The sequence below is a fragment of the Heptranchias perlo genome, chromosome 2, assembly GCF_035084215.1.
Source record: "Heptranchias perlo isolate sHepPer1 chromosome 2, sHepPer1.hap1, whole genome shotgun sequence".
Classification (NCBI taxonomy): Eukaryota; Metazoa; Chordata; class Chondrichthyes; order Hexanchiformes; family Hexanchidae; genus Heptranchias; species Heptranchias perlo.
This window is the reverse complement of record NC_090326.1, coordinates 83,517,641-83,535,193: the sequence shown is the minus strand read 5'-3', so window position 1 is coordinate 83,535,193 and position 17,553 is coordinate 83,517,641. Positions and strand designations below refer to the sequence as shown.

At 45.2% G+C, this 17,553-nt stretch overlaps 1 protein-coding gene across 5 annotated transcripts in view; it reads left to right on the top strand.

The window, feature by feature from the left end:
- The window catches only part of LOC137340975 (aryl hydrocarbon receptor-like), a 199,322-nt gene that overhangs the window by 146,148 nt on the left and 35,621 nt on the right, over positions 1–17,553 (top strand). The window lies entirely within an intron of this gene.

Here is a 17,553-nt window from a genome sequence, read left to right as displayed (position 1 = left end):
AAACATTGCGAACTGAAGCATAGTTTAGCTGGTACTTGAATTTAAAAAGATGGTTATGGTATACTTTTAATTAAAATAGTAAAGGTCCTCTTATTTCTCCATTTCTGAGACTAAGGTAATTTTTATGTCAGACTGGATCTTATAAAAATCAGATGTCTTTTATACATAATTAATATGTATAGCCTAACAAAAACATATTTGTTATGCATTTCATTTTAAAGATGATTAGTTTTAAAAAAAAATATTTCTCTCCCTAATATAGGGATATAATATTCTTGTGACATTAGGCTTTAGTGATTAGGAGGTAAGGAATTTCTCATTCCCGCGCTCTCTCGCTCCCGCTTGCTCTTTTAAAACTCATGCATGTTTACCAGAAATGTAACTCTTACTTCCTCTAACTTTTCTGCATTGGTCTCACTCTTAATCAGTCAGTTTTATTATTTATCTTCACATTTCTAACTTTTGGCTGATTCTAATAGTTAGTCATCTCAGTTCTGTCTCTGACCACTATTAGCTTCAGCACACCACCAAGAACAACTCTCATTCTGCACAAACCTTGTGTTTCCTGATCCTTGGTTCATTCATATATTAATGTTTCATGCCAAGAACAGGCTTAAGTTGTTTCAAGGGTTTATTGCACTTTTCCTCTCTCCGCCTATATTTGCAGTTGGCATCCTGAACTCAGATGCTGAACGCTAGCCAAATCCCTCCACCCCCCCTTCGCTTTGTCAGGGAGGTTTATTTCACGCCTCCTCTATTTGCTTACATGTCCTCAACCCGTCTGCAGGCCTCCCATTGAGTTCTCAGTGGGGGCACCACTTCTCGTGCTCTGGACCCATTTGGCAGAAACGGTTGCTGACAACAGAGTGCTCGTACTGCAAACTGTGGCAGAAGGACATTTGAAGGTCTGCCTACATATTCCTGGGTCTCCTTTCCTGATTTCAACCAGGCCCCCATAATGTGTAAGACCTCCTCAATATTGCCAATTCCTGCCCCTCAATACTTTCAGACAATACCCCCATGACTATAACCCTTCAATGCTCCCAGTACCCAGGACTAACCTCCCAGTGCTCCCACACCACCAGGACTATAACCCTTTAATGCTCCCACACCCCAGAACTCGCTCCCAGGACTAGCCTCCAAGTGTTCCTACACCCCAAGACCCCTAACCCGGACCCTGACATTTCCTTTCATCACACCCAAACCCTGGGTCCCTTCTCACTCCTAACAGGCTTTAATACCTTTTTCAGTGCTCCCGAAAGCCAAAATCTCCCTTGCTACTACAACATTCCCAGATGCTTACTCAGTAGTCCAGATCTCCACCCCCCCCCCCCGCCCCCCCCACTGCCAGCTCTTAAATTCATTTGCTCCTCTAAAGCTCCTAGGGCATGATTTTAGCCTGGAAAAATGGGTGGGTTGGGGGTCGAGGGTCCTAAAAATTGCAAAAATCTAAAACTCGCTTCCAACCCTTCCATTTCCATTTTTCACAGGGGCGGGACAAGGAGCGGGCAACCAACCTGCTCTCAGGAGGCGGGATGGACGTTAAAAGCTTTTAAGGAGGCTGCGGGCCTCCATTTTCAAAGCTTTTTTGATTTTAGCCTCTGGGGGCCGGGATTCCCGGGCCTTGTCCATCATGCCACGTGAGAGGAGGCGAGAAGGCCCAAAGCTGCAGGTAATTGCCTTTATAGCACAACTTGTGGGCCCAGAGGAGCAGGAGTGCTCCCCCCAGGGCAAACAAGCTTACCTGCGGCAATCAATCTCCACTCTTCTCTTCCCGCCCCCCCCAGGTGACTGGCCCCTGATCCCCCGATCCCCCGGGTGACTGACTGACTGACTGACGACCGCCCCCCACCCCCAAAATCTAACACTTAGCTGATAACATCCTCTTCCTGGCTCTTCTCCCGTCTGATTGAGAACTAGCCTGTCAATCAGGCTAGCTGTTGGGTGGGAAACTGGCAAAAAAGGAAAAAACGACGTCCTTATGTTAAAATCGTAAGGACATCCGGGAAACCCGTACTTCCAGGTTTCCCAGCAGGAATTCTAACCCCTGCCCTGGCTAAAATTACACTCCTATTATGTGGATGACCTCACATTCCCCCACATTGAATTCCATCTGCCATGGATTTTCCCACTCACTTAGTCTGTCTATGTCCCTTTTGTAATTTCCTGCCCCCATCCACACAACTTACAATGCTTCCTAACTTAGTGTCATCTGAAAACTTGGATATACAACACTCTCTCTATTCCTTTATCCAAGTCATTAATATATATGGTGAATAGCTGAGGCTCCAGTACAGATCCTCGGGGAACACCACTTGTCACATCCCATCAATCAGAGAATGAATCCTTTATCCCTACTCTGTCTCCTTGCTCCCACCTAATTACCAACACATATCACAAGTTATCTCCAATTCTACATGCTCTCATTATTGGTAACCTCTTGTTCGGAACCTTGTCAGATGCCTTCTGGAAGCTATGTAGGCAATATCCATAGAAACTCCCCTATCTACTATGCTAGTGACCTCCTCAAAAAAAATTAATTAGATTAGTCAGACACGACCTACCCTTCACAAATCCTTGCTGACTCTCTTTAATCAACCAATGCCTGCCCAGGTGCTCAGTCACTCTGTCTCTGATCGTTTCCAGTAGCTTCCCCACAATTGATGTTAAACTGACTTGGGGGTAAATTTTTACCCCACGAATGGGTGAATTAGGGGCGGATGGGAAGGTAAAAATTGTAGAAAAAAAAAAGTAAATCCCAGCCCCAACCCGCCCACTTCCAGTTTTAACGGAGGCGGGTTAAGGGGCGGGCGACCAACCTGCTCTCAGGAAGCAGATCGGTCAGTAAAATCATTTAAGGAGGCTATGGACCTCCATCTTATTGTTTTTTTAAAAAATGTTTATCTCTTGGGGGCCAGGATTCCCGGGCCTTCTGCTTCACGCCACGTAAGAGGTGGCGAGAACGCCTGGATCAACAGGTAAGTGTCTCTATTGCACTGCCTGCGGGCCAGGAGGAGCAGGAGTGTTTCCTCCAGGCCCAACAAGCTTATCTGCTGCGATCCTACACACACGATCTCTGCCCCAACCCCTCTACCCCCCCCCCCCCAATCTAGGACCTACCTGCTGGCAGCAGCTCTTTGGCTGCTCTCCTGTCCGATATTCAGCCAGCCTGTCAATTTGGCTGGTTGTCAGGCAGGAAACCTATTGAAAGAGGTCCTTACGTCAAAATCGTAAGGACGTCCGGGAAACCCATACTTCCGGGTTTCCCGTCAGGAAATCGTCGTGCCGTGCCGCCCCCCCCCCCCCCTCTCTTCCCAGCTCCCCGTTTAAAATTTACCCCTTGGTGTCCCTCTTCCTTCCTTCCTTAAATAATGGATTAGCATTTGGAATTTTCCAATCCACAGGCACAATTCCTGAATCTAGAGGGCTTTGAAAAATTATGACTAATGCATCTGCAACTTCCTCACCTATACTTTCTAATACCCTGGGGTAGAGACCATCAGGTCCTGGAGATTTGTTTATCTTGAGTCCCATTATTTTCTCCATTACCATGTTCTTACTTGTATTAAATCCACCAAGTTCCTTCCCTTGACTTATTTTTAAGTTGGTATTTTGTCCTCTTCTTCCACTGTAGAAAAAAATGGTAATTATAAAATAGCAGATATGGAACTAATTTGGTAGTGATATGACTTTGCATGTTACAGGCAAAATGTCTTTTCCTATTGGCCATTCATAATTAAACATGAAATTCCACCCCACCAACAGTCTATAAAAGGATAGTGTTAAATAAGCTACTGCCGCCTCACATTAAAATATGTAACTGGTGGAGCATGAGTGGTCTGCCTGTTTGTAATAATTCAGTCAATAAGCTAATTTTTTAAACCTATTTCTGAGCAATCAAAGGAATCCAGTCTGCAGTGTATAATTACATAATGTACCAGCATATTTTGGCATCAGACTGAGGTTAATTTGCTTCATCAGGAAACTGCACTCCAGAAAAATGATGAGGTTTAGTGAAGAACATTTTTGCATTGCCAGTGGATTCCGTTTGTATTATCCATGTTGCACGTTGATTTGATTTAGCACTTGAGCATTGTTCACTGCTACTGTTTACTGTTTTGCCTTATCAAAAAGATTACTTCTCAAATAGTGATGACAGTAATAATCTTATGAAGTAAATCTTCTTGCTCAAATGAGCAGTTACAATTGTTCAGCAATTTTGTTTTTTACTCGTTCATGGGATGTGGGTGTCACTAGCAAGGCCAGCATTTATTGCCCTTGAGAAGGTGGTGATGAGCTGCCTTCTTGAACCGCCACAGTCTGTGTGGTGAAGGATCTCCCACAATGCTGTTAGGTAGGGAGTTCCAGGATTTTGACCCAGTGACGATGAAGGAACGGCGATATATTTCCAAGTTGGGATGGTGTGTGACTTGGAGGAACGTGCTGGCGGTGTTGTTCCCATGTGCCTGCTGCCCTTGTCCTTCTAGGTGGTCGAGGTCGTGGGTTTGGGAGGTGCTGTCGAAGAAGCCTTGGCGAGTTGCTGCAGTGCATTCTGTAGATGGTACACACTGCAGCCACGGTGTGCTGGTGGTGAAGGGAGTGAATGTTTAGGGTGATGGATGGGGTGCCAATCAAGCAGGCCGCTTTGTCCTGAATGGTGTCGAGCTTCTTGAGTGTTGTTGAATCTGCATTCATCCAGGCAAGTGGAGAGTATTCCATCACACTCCTGACTTGTGCCTCGTAGATGGTGTAAAGGCTTTGGGGAATCAGGAGGTGAGTCACTCCCTGCACAATACCCAGCCTCTGACCTGCTCTTGTAGCCACAAAATTTATGTGGCTGGTCCAGTTAAGTTTCTGGTCGATGGTGACCCCCAGGATGTTGTTGGTGGGGGATTCGGCGATGGTAATAGGTTGAATGTCAAGGGGAGGTGTTTAGTCAGTCTCTCGTTGGAGATGGTCATTGTCTGGTGCGAATGTTACTTGCCACTTATCAGCCCAAGCCTGGATGTTGTCCAGATCTTGCTGCATGAGGGCACAGACTGCTTCATTATCTGAGGGGTTATGAATGGAACTGAACACTGTGCAATCATCAGCAAACATCCCCATTTCTGACCTCATGATGGAGGGAAGTTCATTGATGAAGTAGCTGAAGATGGTTGGGCCTAGGACACTGCCCTGAGGAACTCCTGCAGCAATGTCCTGGGGCTGAGGTGATTGGCCTCCAACAACCACTACCATCTTCCTTTGTGCTAGGTATGACTCCAGCCACTGGAGAACTTTCCCCTGATTCCCATTGACTTCAATTTTACTAGGGCTCCTTGGTGCCACATTCGGTCAAATGCTGCCTTGATGTCAAGGGCAGTCACTCTCACCTCACCTCAGGAATTCAGCTCTTTTGTCCATGTTTGGTCCAAGGCTGTAATGAGGTCTGGAGCCGAGTGGTCCTGGCAGAACCCAAACTGAGCATCAGTGAGCAGGTTATTGGTGAGTAAGTGCCACTTGATAGCACAACACCTTCCATCACTTTGCTGATGATTGAGAGTAGACTGATGGGGCGGTAATTGGCTGGATCCTGCTTTTTGTGGCAAGGACATACTTGGGCAATTTTCCACATTGTCAGGTAAATGTCAGTGTTGTAGCTGTACTGGGAGCTGGTTCTGGAGCACTATATATGAACCACAATTTATGGGTTAGTATGCTTTAATGAGCATAGCGAGACTTTACACTTTGCTTTCCTCTTAATGCCCTTGCCTCGACTCCTCCACCACTTCCTCAATCTTGTTAGGCTATTTTCCATCTTCCTTTTTTTGGTTTCCAGTTGTTTTTCCCATTTCTAGTGTTACTCACTTGTGTTAGCTTTTTTACTTCAAATTATTATACAAACCATCATACACATTTTGTGTTTTCTTTATTGGAATTATTAAGACATAGAATTATACAGAAATCTTTATGCACCATGGTTCCAATTGCCAGCAGTTCAATCCTCCAGTTTTCTCTTCAGAACATAAAAGGAGCAGAAGTAGGCCATACGGCCCCTCAAGCCTGCTCCGCCATTCAGTAAGATCATGACTGATCTTCTACCTCAACTCCACATTCCCGTCCTATCCCAATATCCCTTGATTCCCTTAGTGTCCAAATATTTATCGATCTCAGATTTGAATATACCCAATGAGCAACCACAGCCCACTGGGGTATAGAATTCCAAAGATTCACAACCCTCTGAGTGAAGAGATTTTTCCTCATCTCAGTCCTAAATGGCCGACCCCTTATCTTGAGACTGTGTCCTCTAGTTCTACACTCTCCAGCCAGGGGAAAACAGCCTCTCACCATCAACCCTGTCAAGCCCTCTAAGAATTTTATACGTTTCAATGAGATCACCTCTCATTCTTCTAAACTCCAGAGAGTATAGGCCCATTCTACTCAATCTCTCCTCATAGGACAACCCTCTCATCCCAGGAACCAATCTGGTGAACCTTTGTTGTACCCCCTCTCTAAGGCAAATATATCCTTCCTTAGATAAGGAGACCAAAACTCTACACAGTACCCCAGATGTGGTCTCACCAGAGCCTCATATAATTGCAGCAAGACCTCCTTTGTCATATATTGCAACCCCCTTGTAATAAAAGCTAACATACCATTTGCTTTCTTAATTGCTTGCTGTACCTGCATGTTAACTTTCTGTGATTCATGTGCAAATCCCTCTGACTTAGTCTCTAACCTTCTGTTTTTCTATTCTTCCTACCAAAGTGGATAATTTCATCATACTCCATCTGCCACCTTCTCGCTCGCTCACTTACTTATCCTGTCTATATCCCTTTGCAGCCTCTTTGCGTCCTCCTCACAGCTTACTTTCCCACCTAGATTTGTTTAATCAGCAAACTTGGATACATTACACTCAGCCCCCTCATCTAAGTCATTGATATATGTTGTAAATAGCTGAGGCCCAAGCACTGATCCTTGCGGCACCCCATTAGTTACAACCTGCCAACCCGAAAATGATCCATTTATTCCTACTCTCTCTTTTCCGTCTGTTAACCAATCCTCAATCCATGCTAATATATTACCCCCAATCCCATAATCCCTAATCTTGTAACAACCTCTTGTGTGGCACCTTATCGAATGCCTTTTGAAAATCCAAATACACTACATCCACTGGTTCCCTGTTATCTACCCTGCTATTTGCACCCTCAAAACTTTAATAGATTTGTCAAATACTATTTCCTTTTCATAAAACCGTGACACTGCCTAATCATATTACGATTTTCTAAGTGCCTTGTTACTAAGTCCTTAATAATAGATTCTAGCTTTTTCCATACTACTGACGTCAGGCTAACTGGCCTTTAGTTCCCTGTTTTCTCTCTCCCTCCTTTCTTGAATAGCGGGATTACGTTTGCTACCTTCCAATCCACGAGGACCGTTCCAGAATCTGGGGAATTCTGGAAGATCAAAACTAATGCATCCACTATCTCTGCAGCCACCTCTTTTAAAACCCTAGGATGTAGGTCATCAGGTTCAGGGGATTTGTCGGCTTTTAGTCCCATTAATTTCTCCAGTACTTTTTCTTTACTAATCTTAATTACTTTAAGTTCCTCCCTCTCATTAGACCCTTAGTTTTTGTCTCTTCTACTGTGAAGACAGGTACAATATATTTGTTTAATATCTCTGCCATTTCCTTATTCCCCATTATAATTTCTCCTGTCTCTGCTCTTACTCCTACTTTTGATAATCATGTTACATACTTGTAGAAGCTCTTACAATCTGTTCTTATATTTCTTGTTAGTTTACTCTCCTATTCAATTTTCTTCCTTTATCAATTTCTTGGTCACCCTTTGCTGATTCCTAAAACTCTCCCAATCCTCAGGCTTCCTACTCTTTTTGGCAACTTTGTAAGCCTCTTTTAATGTAATACTATCCTTAACTTCTCTAGTTAGCCGCGGTTGAATCACTTTTTCCGTTGAGTTTTTATTCCTCAAGGGAATGTATATGTGCTGAGAATTATGAATTATTTCTTTAAATGTTTGCCATTGCTGACCTCCAATCATATCTTTTAATCCAGTTTCCCAATCTACCTTGGCCAACTCGTCCCTCATACCTATGTAATTGGCTTTGTTTAAATTTAAGACCCTAGTTTCGGACTTAACTACATCACTCTCAAACTCAATGACATTCAATCATATTATGATTACTCAACCCCAGTTGTTTAAAAAGGGAGAAAGGGATAGATCGAGTAATTATAGGCAGGTTAGTCTAACCTCGGTGGTGGGCAAATTATTGGAATCAATTCTGAGGGACAGCATAAATCGTCATTTAGAAAGCTACGGGTTAATCAAGAACAGTCAGCATGGATTTGTTAAGGAAAGGTCATGTCTGACTAACTTGATTGAATTTTTTGAGCCGTGATAAGGAGGGTCGTGAGAGTAACACGTTTGATGTAATTTACATGGATTTTAGCAAGGCTTTTGACAAGGTCCCACATGGCAGACTGGTAAAAATGGAAAACCCATGAGATCCAAGGGAAAGTGGCAAGTTGGATGCAAAATTGGCTCAGTGGCAGGAAGCAAAGGGTCGACAGGTATTTTTGTGACCAGAGTGCTATTTCCAGCGGGTTCCGCAGGGCTCAGTACTAGGTCCCTTGCTTTTTGTGGTATATTTTAATGATTTGGACTTGAATGTAGGGGGCATGATCAAGAAGTTTGCAGATGATACAAAAATTGGCTGTATGGTTGATAGTGAGGAGGAAAGTTGTAGACTGCAGGAAGATATCAATGGACAAGTCAGGTGGGCAGAAAAGTGGTAAATGGAATTCAATCCAGAGAAGTGTGAGGTAATGCATTTGGGGAGGACAAACAAAGCAAGGGAGTACACAATAAATGGGAGGATACTGAAAGGTGTAGAGGAACAGAGGGTCCTTGGAGTGCATGTCCACAGATACCTGAAGGTAGCGGGACAGGTAGATAAGGTGGTTAAATAGGCATACAGGATACTTTCCTTTATTAGCTGAGGCATAGAATATAAGAGCAGGGAGATTGAGCTCGAACTGAATAAAACACTAGTTAGGCCATTGCTTGAGTACTGCGTACAGTTCTGGTCACCACATTACAGGAAAGATGAAAGGTACTAAGGAGATTTATGAGGATGTTGCCAGGACTGGAGAATTTTAGCTATGAGAAAAGGTTCGAAAGGCTGGGGTTGTTTTCTTTGGAAAAAAGGAGGCTGAGGGGAGATTTAATTGAGGTATATAAAATTATGAGGGGTCTAGATAGAGTGCATTAGAGAGAACCTACTTCCCTTAGCAGAGAGGTCAGTGACCAGGGGGCATAGATTTAAAGTAATTTAAAGAAGGGAGCTGAGGAGAAATGTTTTCACCCAGAGGGTGGTAACAGTCTGGTACTCACCGCCTGGAAGGTTGGGAGAGGCAGAAATCCTCAACTCATTTTAAAAAGTACTTGGATATGCACTTGAAGTGTTGTAACCTACAGGGCTACAGACCAAGTGCTGGAAAGTGGGATTAAGCTGGATGGCTCTTTTTCGACCGGCACGGACATGATGGGTCAAATGGGCTCCTTCTGTGCCGTAACTTTCTGTGATTCTATGATCCTTGACTGTAAGATTACTAATAAGCCCTGTCGTTAAGCAATACTAGATCTAAAATAGCCTGTTCCCTAGTTGGTTCCACAACATATTGTTCGAGAAAACTGTCTCAAATGTATTCCACGAACCCATCCTCCAAACTATTTTTGCCAATTTGATTTGCCCAGTCTATATGAAGATTAAAGTCCCCCACGATTATTGCATTACCCTTGTTACACGCTCCTCTAATTTCCTGATTTATACTCCATCCAACATTATGACTACTGTTAGGGGGCCTCTAAACTATTCCCACCAGTGTTTTCTGTCCCTTGTTATTTCTTAGCTCCACCCATGTTGATTCTACATCCTGATTTTTCTGAGCTAAGATCCTTTCTCACTACTGTCTTTATCTCATCCTTTATTATCAGGGCTACCCATTCCCCCCCCACCCTCTTTCCCCCCCCCCCCCCCCCCCACTGCTTTTTCCACTTTGTCTATCTTTTCTAAAAGTCAAGTAGCCTGGAATATTTAGTTCTCAACTTTGGTCACCCTGCAACCCCATCTCAGTAATGGTGACTAGATCAAACCCATTTATCTCTATTTGTGCCATTAATTCATCTATTTTGTTATGAATGCTTCGTGCATTCAGATATAGCGCCTTTAATTTTAACTTTTTTTTTACTATTTTTCCCTGATGTGACCTTAGTCATTAATGCCCTTTTACCTTTGTTAAACTCTCTCTGTCCCTTCCTAGCACACTCTGGTTATTTTTACCGAAATCGCTACTTTGCTCTACAGCCTTGACGTTTCTCTTTAGACTTATAAATTTACCCTTACGTGAACCCTCACCTCCCCCACTTTATTAGTTTAAAGCCCTATCTACCGCCCTAGTTATTTGATTCACCAGGACACTCGTACCAGTCTAGTTTAAGTCCCAACTGAACAGCTCCCCCTTTCCCCAGTCCTGGTGCCAGTGCCCCATGAATTGAAAGGCCTGCTTCCCACACCACTCTTGCAGCCACGCAATTAACCATGTAATCTGTTTGTCCCTATGCAAATTTGAGCGTGGTTCAGGTAGTAATCCAGAGATTACCTTTCAGGTTCTGCTTTTTAATTTGGATCCCAGCTCCTCAAACTCCCTCAGCAGAACTTCATTCCTAGTTCTACCTATGTCGTTGGTTCCTACGTGGACCACGACAACTGGATCCTCCCCCTCGTGCTCCACGTTCTTCTCCAGCCATGAGGAGATGCCCTTAACTCTGGCACCGGGCAAGGAACACAGCCTTCAGGACTCATGGTCGCTGCTGCAGAGAACATTATCTATCCCCCTGACTATACCGTCCCCTAACAATACCATATTCTTTATTGCTCCCCCCTCCCCACTTGAATGGCCTCCTGTACCACGGTGCCATTGTCAATTTACTCATCCTCCCTGCAGTCTTTGTTCTCATCCGCACAGGTAGGAAGTACCTCGTACCTGTTGGACAAGGCCAAAGACTGAGGCTCCTCCATCACTGCATCTGGGGTCCCCTTACCTGCCTGACTCGCAGTTACATCCTCCTGTCCCTGACCACTAACCAAATCTAAACCACGACCTAACCTAAGGGGTGTGACTGCCTCCTGGATCAAAGTGTCCAGATAACTCTCCCCCTCCCTGATGCATCACAATGTCTGCCCCTCGGACTCCAGCTCAACAACTTTGAGCCAAAGTTCCTCGAGTTGCAGACACTTACTGCAGATGTGGTTGCCAGGGATCATGCTGCTCTCCACAAACTCCCACATGCTGCAGTTACGACACAGCAACTGCACTGCCAACTCTATTTAACCTTGTTTTATTTATTTACTTAAAGTTTTTATGTAATTAATTCACTTGGTTTATTTTTAGTTATTTTAAAAATTAATTTATCTAGTTTGTTGTTGATTTAATAAAGTATTATCATGCTACAGGTTCCTAGTTTAAACCACTCCCCTAGCTTAGAGAGCAAAAAAGTGAATTACTCACCAATCAGCCACCAACCTGCTGTCCTCTGATGTCACTCTTTCAAACTTCTGCCTGTGTTTGAGTTGGTCTCAGCTTTACATCCCCGCCCCGCTCTCGGTCACTGGTCCCGCTCCTTTACATCCCCGCCCCGCTCTCGGTCGCCGGTCCCGCTCCTTTACATCCCCGCCCTGCTCTCGGTCACTGGTCCCGCTCCTTTACATCCCCGCCCCGCTCTCGGTCGCCGGTCCCGCTCCTTTACATCCCCGCCCTGCTCTCGGTCACTGGTCCCGCTCCTTTACATCCCCGCCCCGCTCTCGGTCGCCGGTCCCGCTCCTTTACATCCCCGCCCTGCTCTCGGTCACTCGTCCCGCTCCTTTACATCCCCGCCCTGCTCTCGGTCACTGGTCCCGCTCCTTTACATCCCCGCCCCGCTCTCGGTCACTGGTCCCGCTCCTTTACGTCCCCGCCCCGCTCTCGGTCGCCGGTCCCGCTCCTTTACGTCCCCGCCCCGCTCTCGGTCACTGGTCCCGCTCCTTTACGTCCCCGCCCTGCTCTCGGTCACTGGTCCCGCTCCTTTACATCCCCGCCCCGCTCTCGGTCACTGGTCCCGCTCCTTTACATCCCCGCCCCGCTCTCGGTCACTGGTCCCGCTCCTTTGCGTCCCCGCCCCGCTCTCGGTCACTGGTCCCGCTCCTTTGCGTCCCCGCCCCGCTCTCGGTCACTGGTCCCGCTCCTTTACGTCCCCGCCCCGCTCTCGGTCACCGGTCCCGCTCCTTTACGTCCCCGCCCCGCTCTCGGTCACCGGTCCCGCTCCTTTACGTGCCCGCCCCGCTCTCGGTCGCCGGTCCCGCTCCTTTACGTCCCCGCCCCGCTCTCGGTCACCGGTCCCGCTCCTTTACGTCCCCGCCCCGCTCTCGGTCGCCGGTCCTGCTCCTTTACGTCCCCGCCCCGCTCTCGGTCGCCGGTCCCGCTCCTTTACGTCCCCGCCCCGCTCTCGGTCGCCGGTCCCGCTCCTTTACGTCCCCGCCCCGCTCTCGGTCGCCGGTCCCGCTCCTTTACGTCCCCGCCCCGCTCTCGGTCGCCGGTCCCGCTCCTTTACGTCCCCGCCCCGCTCTCGGTCGCCGGTCCCGCTCCTTTACGTGCCCGCCCCGCTCTCGGTCGCCGGTCCCGCTCCTTTACGTGCCCGCCCCGCTCTCGGTCGCCGGTCCCGCTCCTTTACGTGCCCGCCCCGCTCTCGGTCGCCGGTCCCGCTCCTTTACGTGCCCGCCCCGCTCTCGGTCGCCGGTCCCGCTCCTTTACGTGCCCGCCCCGCTCTCGGTCGCCGGTCCCGCTCCTTTACGTGCCCGCCCCGCTCTCGGTCGCCGGTCCCGCTCCTTTACGTGCCCGCCCCGCTCTCGGTCGCCGGTCCCGCTCCTTTACGTGCCCGCCCCGCTCTCGGTCGCCCGTCCCGCTCCTTTATGTGCCCGCAATCTTTACTGGCCACAATCTTCCAATCCTCCTTAGATATGGAGTGGTGCCAGAGGACTGGAGGATTGCAAATGTTACACCCCTGTTCAAAAAAAGGGAGAGAGATAAACCCGGCAATTACAGCCTAACGTCAGTGGTGGGGAAACTTTTAGGGATATTAATCTGGGACAAAATTAAGTGGCACTTGGAAAAGTATGGGCTAATAAATGAAATTCAGCATGGATTGCTGAAGGAAAATCGTTTTTAACTAACTTGATTGAGTTCTTTGATGAAGTAACGGAGAGAGTTGATGTTCATATGGACTTTCAAAAGGCCATAAAAAACACCACATAATAGACTCGTTCGCAAAATTAAAGCCCAGGGGATTAAAGGGATAGTGGTAGTGTGGGTACAAAATTGGCTAGGGGACAGAAAGCAGGGAGTAGTAGTGAACAGTTGTTTTTCAGACTGGAGGGAAGTATGCAGTGGTGTTCCCCAGGGGTCAGTATTAGGACCACTGCTTTTTTTGATATATATTAATGACCTGGACTTCGGTGTACAGAGTATAATTTCAAAGTTTGCAGATGACACGAAACTTGGAAATGTAGTAAACAAGGTGGAGGATAGCAGCAGACTTCAGGAGGGCAAGGCTAGGAACTGAATCTTCAAGGATGTTCGACATTTAGGAAGGACAGGCAAAATGGAAAAGGATGCGATCAGTACAATAGTGAGAAAGGATCTTGGCTCAGAAGATCAAGATGTAGGATCAGTTTGGCTGGAGCTAAGAAACGGCTAGGGGTCGAAAACATTGGTGGGAATTGTTTATAGGCCATCAAACAGTAGTGATAATGTAGGGCACGGTATAAAGTAGAAAATTAGAAGTGCATGTAACAAGGGTAATACAGTAATCATGGGGGACTTGAACCTACATATAGATAGTGCTAATTTGGTTTGCCCAAATACTGTGGAGGACGAATTCCTGGAATGTATACAAGATGCTTTTCTAGATCAGTATGTTGAGGAACCAACTAGGGAACAGACTATTTTAGATATAGTATTATGCAATGAGAAAGGATTAATTAATAATCTAAAGGAACCGCTAGGGAAGAGTGACCATAATATGATAGAATTCTTCATTAAGTTTGAAAGTGATGTAGTTCAATCCGAAAGTAGGGTCTTAAATCCAAACAAAGGAAACTACGAAGTATGAGGCACAAGTTGGCTGCGGTTGATTGGGAAACTACATTAAAAGCTACGTCGGTAGACAGGCAATTGCTAGCGTTTAAAGAATTAATACATAATTTGCAACCAACATATATTACTTCAAGGCATAAAAACCCAACAAGAAAAGTGGTTTAACCGTGGCGAACGAGAAATTAAAGGTAGTATTAAATCAAAGGAAGAGGTGTATAAAGTTGCCAGAAAAAGCAGTGAGCCTGTGGATTGGGAGCATTTTAGAATTCAGCAAAGGAGGACTAAGTAATTGATAAAGAAAGGGAAAATAGAATGAGCGTAAACTAGCGAGAAACATAAAAACAGACTGTAAAAACTTCTATAGGTATGTAAAAAGGAAAAGACATGACAAAGGCAAATGTGAGTCCTTTACAGACAGAGACGGGAGAATTTATAATGGGGAATAAGGAAATGGCAGAGAAATTAAACACATATTTTGTGTCTGTCTTCACAGAACAAGACACAAAAAACCTTCCAGAAATACTAGAGAACCAAGGGTCTGGCAAGAATGAGGAACTGAAAGAAATTAGTATTAGTAAAAAAAAATAGTACTAGAGAAATTAATGGGACTGAAAGTCGATAAATCCCAAGGACCTGATGATCTACATCCCAGGGTTTTGAACGAGGTGGCTATGGAGATAGTGGATGCATTGGTTGTCATCTTCCAAAATTCTATAGATTCTGGAATGATTCCTGCAGATTGGAGGGTAGCAAATGTAACCCCACTATTTAAGAAAGGAGGGAGAGAGAAGACAGGGAACGACAGACCTGTTAGCCTGACATCAGTAGTAGGGAAAATGCTAGAATCCATTATAAAGGATGTGATAACAGGACACTTAGAAAATAATAATAGGATTTGGCAGAGTCAACATGGATTTATGAAAGGGAAATCATGTTCGACAAACCTATTGGAGTTCTTTAAGGATATAACTTGTAGAATAGATAAGGGGAAACCAGTGGATGCGGTGTATTTGGATTTTCAGAAGGCTTTCGATAAGGTCCCACACAGGAGGTTGGTGAACAAAGTTAGAGCGCATGGAATTGGGGGTAATATACTGGCATGGATTGAGAATTGGTTAACAGACAGAAAACAGAGAGTAGGAATAAATGGGTCTTTTTCAGGTTAGCAGACTAATGGGGTACCACAGGGATCGGTGCTTGGGCCCCAACTATTCATAATCTATATCAATAATTTGGATGAGGGGACCAAATGTAACATTTCCAAGTTTGCTGATGACACAAAACTAGGTGGGAATGTGAGTTGTGAGGAGGATGCAAAGAGGCTTCAAGGGGATATAGACAGGCTAAGTGAATGGGCAAGAACATGGCAGATGGAATATAATGTCGAAAAATGTGACGTTATCCACTTTGGTAGGAAAAACAGAAAACCAGAGCATTTTTTAAATGGTGAGAGATTGGGAAATGTTGATGTTCAAAGGGACCTGGATGTCCTTGTACATGAGTCACTGAAAGCTAACATGCAGGTGCAGCAAGCAATTAGGAAGGCAAATGGTATGTTGTCCTTTATTACGAGAGGATTTGAGTACAGGAGTAAAGATGTCTTACTGCAATTATATAGGGCCTTGGTGAGACCGCATCTGGAGTATTGTGTACAATTTTGGTCTCCTTACCGAAGAAAGGATATACTTGCCATAGAGGGAATGCAACGAAGGTTCACCAGACTGATTCCTGGGATAGAGGGATTGTTGTATGAGGAGAGATTGAGTAGACTAGGCCTGTATTCTCTGGAGTTTAGAAGAATGAGAGGTGATCTCATTGAAACATACAAAATACCTACAGGGCTCGACAGGGTAGATGCAGGGAGGATGTTTCCCCTGGCTGGGGAGTCTAGAACCAGGAGTCACAGTCTCAGAATAAGGGGCAGGTCATTTAGGACTGAGATGAGGTGAAATTTCTTCACTCAGAGGGTGGTGAATCTTTGGAATTCTCTATCCTAGAGGGCTGTGGAGGCTCAGTCATTGAATACATTCGAAACAGAGATCGATAGATTTCTAGATATTAAAGGCGTCAAGGGATATGGGGATAGTGCAGGAAAATGGCGCTGAGGTAGAAGATCAGCCATGATCTTGTTGAATGGCGGAGCAGGCTCGAGGGGCCGGATGGCCTACTCCTGCTCCTATTTCTTATGTTCTTACATAGACAGACTAGTGAAATGGGCAGACACATGGCTAATGAAATTTAATGCAGAGAAGTGTGAAGTGATGCATTTTGGTAGGAAGAATGAGGAGAGGCAATATAAACGAAATGGTACAATTTTAAAGGGATTTCCGGAAGAGGGAGACCTGGGGGTGTACGTACACAAATTTTTGAAAGTGGCAGGACAAGTTGAGAAGGCTGTTTTTTTTTTAAAAAAAGCATATGGGATCCTGGGCTTTATTAATAGAGGCATAGAATACAAAAGCAAGGAAGTTATGCTAAACCTTTCTAAATCACTGGTTAGGCCTCAGCTGGAATATTATGTCCAATTCTGGGCACCACACTTTGGAAAGGATGTCAAGGCCTTAGAGAGGGTGCAAAAGAGATTTACTAGAATGGTGCCAGGGATAAGGACTTCAGTTATGTGGAGAGACTGGAAAAGCTGTGGTTGTTCCCCTTTAGAGCAGAGACGATTAAGAGGAGATTTGATTGAGGTGTTAAAAATCTGAACGGTTTTGATAGTGAATAAGGAAAAACCGTTGCCAGTGGTAGAAGGGTCAGTAACCAGAGGACACAGATTTAAGGTGACTGGCAAAAGAACCAAAGGTGACATGAGGAAACATTTTTTTTACATAGCGAGTTATGATGATCTGGTATGCACTGCCTGAAAGGGTGGTGGAAGCAGAATCAATAGTAACTTTCAAAAGCGAATTGGATAAATACTTGAAAGGTAAAAATGCACAGGGCTATGGGGAAAGCGCAGGGGAGCGGGACTAATTGGATAGCTCTTTCAAAGAGCAGGCACGATGGACTGAATGGCGGCCTCCTGTGCTGTGTCATACTATGATATAGACATCACACTGAGGAAATTAGTGTGCAAAGAACCAGTGACACACTTTTACAATTTTTTTGTCACTGAACCATGCCATGAATCATTAAATTGAATAAACTGTGTATGGATAATGGTACTTAATGTGTATATAATAATACACTATGCATTGTCTAAGACCCCTGTCATTATAAAATGACATATTCTTTGAACCAGCATGAGCAATGCGAAAAGAAATCTGCTAGTTTTTACTGTAATTTAAGCATTGGCTTAATACTAACTGTTCACGTGCATGAATGACATTGATCCAAGCTTACAGAAATTTGAATTTGCAACA